Here is a 7,672-nt window from a genome sequence, read left to right as displayed (position 1 = left end):
TTGTGCATTCATTTTCATTGAATTCTAGGAAGTCTTTAATTTCTTTCTTTATTTCTTTCTTGATCCAGGGGTAAGTCAGTTGAGCACTGTTCAATTTTCATGAGTTTGTAGGCTTTCTGAAATTAGTATTGTTGTTGAATTCTAACCTTAAGTCATGGTGACCCGATAAGATATGAGGGGTTATTCCATTTCTTTTTCTTTCCTTCTTTCCTTCTTTCCTTTTTTCTTTCTTTCTTTCTTTCTTTCTTTCTTTCTTTCTTTCTTTCTTTCTTTCTTTCTTTCTTTCTTTCTTTCTTTCTTTCTTTCTTTCTTTCTTGGTATCTGTTGAGGTTTGCTTTATTACCAAGTATGTAGTCAATTTTAGAGAAGGTTCCATGAGATGCTGAGAAGAAGATATATTCTTTTGCATTTGGGTGAAATGTTCTATAGATGTCTGTTAAGTCAATTTGAGTCATGATATCTGTTAGTTTTCTTATTTCTCTGTTAAGTTTCTGTCTGGCTGACATGTCCATTGGTGAGGTGTGTGTTGAAGCTTCTTATTATTGGTGTGTGGGGTTTCAGCTTTAGTAATGTTTCTTTTACATATGCAGGCACTCTTTTGTTTGGGGCATAGATATTTAGGATTGAACTTCATCTTGATGGTTTTTCTTCCCGTGATAAGTATGAAGTATCCTTCTCTTACTCTTCTGATTGATTTTAGTTTGAAGTCTATTTTGTTAGATATTAGGATAGCTGCACCCACTTGTTTCTCAGGTTCATTTGATTAGTAAATTTTTTTCAACCCTTTACTCTGAGGTAATGTCTGTCTTTGTGGTTGAGGTGTATTTCTTGTATGCAACAGAAGGAAGGACCCATTTTTTATCCATTCTGTTAACCTGTGACTTTTATAAGTGAATTGAGTCTATTGATATTAAGAAACATTAATGACAAGTGACTGTTAATTCCTTTATTTTTCCTTGGTAGTGTTTGTGTGTTTTCCTTCTTTGGGATTTGCTGATTTGAGGTTATCTGTTGCCTGCATTTTCATAGGTGCAGCTAACTTCCTTGGGTTGGAGTTTTTCTTTTAGTACTTTCTATAAGACTGGGTTTGTGGATAGGTATTGTTTAAATCTGTTTTTTCATGCAATATCTTGTTTTCTCTGTCTATGGTGATTGAAAGCTTTGCTGGCTATAGTAGTCTGGACTTGCATCCATAATCTCTTAGTGTCAGCAGCACATCTGTTCAGGACATTCTTGTTTTCAGGGTTTCCACTGAGAAGTCAAATCTAATTCTGATATGTCTGCCTTTATATATTACTTGGCCTTTTCATTTGTGGCTTTTAATATCCTTTCTTTATTCTGTATGTTTAGTGTTTTGATTACTATATGATGAGGGGACATTTTTTTTGGTCCAGTCTATTTGGTATTCTGTAAGTTTCTTGTGCCTTTATAGGCATATTCTTCTTCAGATTGAGAAAATTTTCTTCGGATTTTGATGAATATATTTTATGAGCCTTTGAGCTATAGTTCTTTTTCTAACCCCATTGTTCTTAAGTTTTCCCTTTTAATGGTGCCCAGAATTTCTTGCATGTTTTGTGTTAGAATTTGTTGGATTTAACATTTTTTGACCGGTGAAACTATTTCCTCTATTATATCTTCCTTGACTGAGTTTCTCTCTTCCAGCTCTTGTATTCTGTTGGTTATGCTTGCATAATCAGATTTGTTTACACACATTTTCCACTTCCAGAATTCTCTGGGTTTGTGTTTCGTTAATGCCTCTATTTCAGCTTTTTAAGTCTGGAACTGTTTGCTTCACCTGTTTGATTGTTTTGTCTTGATTTTCTTGGGTTTCTTTAAGAGATTTATTGATTTCTTCCAATTTTTTGTTTTTCTTTTTCTCCATTTCTTTAATGGAATTGTTCATTTCCTCTTAAAGCATCTTTATCATCTTCATAATATTATATGCAAGGTTGTTTTCTTCTGCTTCTTGTGGGTTAGGTTGTTCAGGTCTTCCTGTTGTACTCAGTTCTGGCTGCTTTTTGGTTACTGAATGTATGCTTGCATTTGCACCGCCTACCCATCTATTCCTCTAATTGGTGCAGGCAGTGTCCAATCCTTGCAGTCAGTGTCTGTGTCTCAGGGATCCTTTCTTGGACCAATCATTGTAGTTGCTGTCTGTGTCTTAGGGAGCCACTCTTGGTTTGCTCTATACAGTCACTATTTCTCAGGGGGCTGCTGAGATCTCCAGGGATGGGTAAATTTGAGGGTGGAGCGGGACTTGTACATTACAGGGTCTGATCAATAGGGGCGGGGTTTTGGAATAGCCTGCCCGAAAGTAGATTGCCTGCTGATTTTCTAGGGAAGCTGAGGCAGGTGGGGGAAGGGCTCTGGGTTTTTCTCTGGGACCTAGAGACTGGGCTATCCAGCTAGGGAGCTGGTCGCTCATCTTTTGGTCAGCTCTGAGCAGTCCCAGTCTGTGCCTCAGAGAGCCACTGAGGTCTCGGGTGATTTATGGGTTTGGGCATAAAATGGGACTTATGGCTTATAGGGTTCGATGGATGGGGAATTGGACCGGCCTACCTGCAGGAGCTTGCCTGTTGGCAGGCTAGTGAAGTTTAGGCAGGTGGGGGAGGGACCCAGAGTTTTACTACTGGGCCTAGGGCCTAGAGACTGGGCTATTTGGGGAGCTGGTCACGTACTTCTTGGTCTGCTCTGTGCAGTCACAGACTGTGCATCAGAGATCCTCTGAGGTCACAGAGAATGGGTGAGTTTGAGGGCAGAATGGGGACTCGATGTGGGGTAGAAGCAACCTACCTGCAGGAGTGTTGCCTGCTCTAAAGGTGTGCCACTATGCAGATGATTGTAGCAATTTGACTTCTGAAAAAGAAAATATCAACGTCAAAGTAAATATTTGTATAATATGGTTTGGAGGATGAATCTGGATCAATTTGGGAATGAATTTAGAAGTAATGATGCCAGTTCTTGGCTTGAGCAGGGGGAAGATGTTTGATATAGGGGGAACATAAAGATATACTTTGACAATTTTTTCTCTATTTGAGAAATTCAGGTATAAGCATCTTCTTTTGGATTCTTTTATATATGGTCCAAAGAAAATTTTACAAAATAAATTGCTTTCTGGGTTTTATAAGGTTATAGGTATTAAACAAAAAATTGCTAGAAACCCTAAAATTTAGACTGATATTTCTCCAAATGTCAAATGTTTCCCTTCATGTTTTAATAACAGCAAAATTGTGCAAGTGTCAGTGTACTCCAGTATTGAAATTACCCTATCACAGTAATTAAACAATATATATAAAATGCTAACTTTGTTCAATTATTTTTGATTTCTAAGATTTTTTTCAATTCTTATTTCTGATGAGTTCTTTGAGATCACTGCTCAACTGTGTTAATTGCTTATATTTCTGTTTAGGAAACATTCCATTATACTCAGTAGCTGTGAAATTTTTTACATACAGGTAGTTGGAGTACTTCTCATTGTAAAGTGCCAGAATCTAGCCAGAAGTCTTTCCAATTCCTATAGAAAGTAGCACAACACAGCAAGAGTTTGTGGTGCTATTAAGATGACATGTTCCACATACAGTTAACTTTTTAAAAATATACCATGTTGTTAGGGATGCCTGTAAGCTTCAGGATGTGCCAGTAGCAGGCTCACTGATTTTGTTTCAAAAAAAAATGAAAGCAAACAAAAAAGTGCCAGCTCTGTACTCTTTTAATCAAATAAAACTTATTTAAGCTCAGATTTTTCAAAGTGATGAAAGTTTTCCTTTATAGATTCTCACATCTCATATATTACTCCATCTTCTGTAGTAGATGTTGATACAGGGCTCATGATCAAACCTGAACCATCACTATCAGGCAAAGAATCAATTAAAAATATTTTGTCTTCCTTTGGAAAATGCTGAACGATTTAACATTCATGTAGTGTTAATACTTTCCTTGTTAATATTCTGTGTTCTTTGTATCAAAGTGACACTTTCCACTCAGATTATCGGATTATTGTACATTAGATAATGTACAATAACATCCAATATCTCCTTTTTAAGGTTTCTGCTAGACACTTTGTTCATTCAAGGGGTTCCAAACAGCTATAGAAAACAGATTAATTCTTTTACTCAATACTGCATAGTTTCAGTAAGAAAACATACAAACTTAAATATATAATTAAAAGTTTGATTTCTATTGGTAACAAAAGGTATTGTCTTTTAAAGACAGTAATTTTGTTGCAGGGAGTATTCTTGGAGCCTTTCAGACTAATTAGAATTCATTTACATATTCTTTATCAGGGCATCTTTCAACTAACATCTTTTCTAATGACCTTTTCTTTTCTTCACTTATGACTAACTCAAAGACTTGACTTTTCCTATAAAATTTCTTCAAATAAAACAGCATTTTTTTTCTGAATAAACACTTCCTAAGAATAGATGACCAACTAACTAGAAAGAAGGCACTGATTACAGTAAACTTACATGCAGTGCTGGAAATACATTTTCCAAATTCTGAAGTATATGTCATCAACTAAGAGGGATATTTCTTTTGCTTATGAGTGTACAAGAATTAGAAGTGTGTTTAGGATATTGTTTTGATCAACTTTGTTGATACAAAAGGACATAGGAACTGCAGGAAAACATCTCATGCCATGCCTGAAAGGATAAATACAAGTATAGTGAAAATCATGTGGGGACTATCAAGAAAAATAAACACCTACACATAAATTATCCTTGAATCAAAGATATTTGAATATGCAAAGCACTGAAAACTTAGTTCAGCCTACTTGACAGAAAGCTTTGGCTGTTCTTATTCTAGATCATTCAGCTTTCCAAACCTGTCTCAGGAAAACTATATTAATGTCTAATACTATCTGATAATTTCTATGATGTTTTGAGTCAACATTATTCTCTGACTTACAGATAGTTTTATTTAGGGTGTCTTCCTGTGACTGAATATCATGACCAAGAGCAACTTGAGGATGAAAAGTTTTTTTTTTTCCACTACACATGCAGGTCATATTCTATCATGGAGGAAAGTCAGGAGCAGAACTCAAGGAAGGAACCTGGATGCAGGAACTGAACTAGAAATTGTGAAGGAATGCTGTTTACTGACTTGCTCTACATGGCTTGCTCTGCCTGTTTTCTTATATGCCCTCGTACTACCTACTCATTCAAGGGCAGCACTGGCCACAGTGATCCATGCCCTCCTATATCAACTACCAATGAAGAAAATGCCCCATAAGCTTGCCCAAAGATCAACCTTGTAGGAGCATTTCTCTGTTGAGGTTCCCTCTTCCAAGTTTAGTCTAGCTTGCATCATGGTAACAAAAAACTAACGAGGACATAAGTGAATTTAGTTTGTTATCAATTGTCAGAGGGAAATTTCTGGTTGGGTTTATTGGGGGCTTGTATGTGGTCAGGATAAAAAAGAGCAAAACAACAACAAAAATAGCAACAACAAAAGCAAAAATATATATTGACAATGTCTTCAGTACCATATATAAATGAAGTCCTACTAGAAGAAAAAAAGTATATTTCTCTCTTGGAAGAGTTGTAGAGATGGCATTTGATATAATCTTTAGTTTATGACAGAGTGTTGAGCTTGGTGAAAGTAGGAGAGAATTAATATGATTAATACTAAGGAAAAAATATCTACCTATTGGTTATGAAAACAGACATCTATTGCTGATCTTCAAGATCTTGTTATTAGTGTAAAGTTTATATAGCTCATCTTGAAATTTTACCTATCGAGTAGTTTAACATTTCTTTTTGTCCTGCTTCTTAAAAATTATATATATATATATGTATATATATATACACACACACACACACACACATATATATATATATATATATATATATATATATATATATAATTAAAAATTTCCACCTCCTCCCCTCCTCCCACTTCCCTCCCCCTCCGTCACTAGGCCAAAGAGCAGTCAGGGTTCCCTACCCTATGGGAAGTCCAAGGTCCTCCCCTCTCCATCCAGGTCTAGGAAGGTGAGCATCCAAACAGACAAGGTTCCCAGAAAGCCCGTCCATGCAGTAGAATCAAAACCCAGTGCCATTGTCCTTGGCTTCTCAGTCAGTTTCCACATCAGCCACATTCAGAGAGTCCGGTTTGATCACATGCTCCATCAGTCCCATCCCAACTGTCCTTGATGATCTCTAATTAGATAAGTCCCACCATCTCAGTGGGTAGATGCACCTTTCGCGGTCCTGACTTCTTTGCTCATGTTCTCCCTTCTTCTGCTCCTCATTTGGACCTTGGGAGCTCAGTCCAGTGCTCCAGTGTGGGTCTCTGTCTCTATCTCTATCCATCGCCAGATGAAGGTTCTATGGTGATATGCAAGATATTCATCAGTGTGGCTATAGGACTGGGAAAATTGCAGTGCACATCATTACTCTGACATCAATTAATCATGGTTCTTATTATTCAAAGTTGGCTGTACATTTTACATTCCAAACAAAGTCGAATAGTTGATTTCAGTTTGAAGACATTAATCAGATGTATTCATTACTATTCAAATAAAAAGTTGGGTGGCTAATTAAACACATTGTGAAAATAGATTTGAGTTAGGGATTTTCTCAGACTAAAACATCACCTTTATTGAATTATGATAAGCACAAACTAACAAGAATCTCACTTGACAAAAATCATGTCAATGATTCTTTGTAGTGAATGTAGATGTCAAACATGCTTATCCAGAGAAACTGTCAAGAACTTTAAATCTAATTTTCAGACTTGCAGTTCATCATTATAGTTTAGCATCTTTCACAGGTAAAAATTCTCTTATACCTTTGAAATTATTATTTCTATTCTGAAGCATTTTACTCTAAGTATCTTTTTCAAGTTAATTGCTCTAGTCATAAAATACAAAGTACTTATACTTTTCATTATGTATTTAAGTACCATGCATAAATGAAATTCTATTACAAGAAAAATAAAAACAAAAAGAAAAAAAAACATCTTCATGGCCACCCATAATTTTGTTGCTAAAATTTTAAATTTAAAATGCGAAATTTAGATAAAGTTAAAGGAAACTTGATTCTTTACCAAGGAACGTGAATTGCAAGAAATCATATTGATCTCTTGTCTAGGTTCCTTGATTTTGAGATTTAAATAAGAAAAAAATACGTGGGGATTTGAAGGAAGTGCATCACAACCAATTCATAAGTTGATTATTGATTGGAAGAGATTAAATGTTTGGTAAGCATGGGATTTAATTCTTATGATTAGAATCTAACTGAGGTATCTAATCAGATCAGAAAAAAGGTCATAGCCAAAGTGCTTCAAAACTTATGATATCAACTGAATAAAGTTCTAAAAATGTCCATTTCAGAGCACTTTTCACCTGAGAACTTTTTATGTGACTCTAAGTATATAGATTGATAAAAAGTTATATAAATCAAATGTGTACTGATAATAGAAGTTCCGATTATAAACAGCTCTCTAGTGTACACACCAATGAAATGGATGTACTTTCTTATTTTGCTGAGAAGAATTCAATTTTGATTAATATTTGATGCTGCAAGGTATAGACCATGGTTAAGAATTTTCAAGATGGTTCAAAATTTTTATTTAATAATAGTAAGTCCTAAGAAGCTCCTGCCACATAAATACATAGTGTAGCATTGTAGTGTAGCATATATATATATATGAACACTTCAAGAATTTCTAG

This window comes from Arvicola amphibius, chromosome X (genome assembly GCF_903992535.2).
Source record: "Arvicola amphibius chromosome X, mArvAmp1.2, whole genome shotgun sequence".
In the NCBI taxonomy this organism is placed as follows: Eukaryota; Metazoa; Chordata; class Mammalia; order Rodentia; family Cricetidae; genus Arvicola; species Arvicola amphibius.
The sequence above is the reverse complement of the archived record's forward strand: the minus strand, read 5'-3'. Positions refer to the sequence as shown.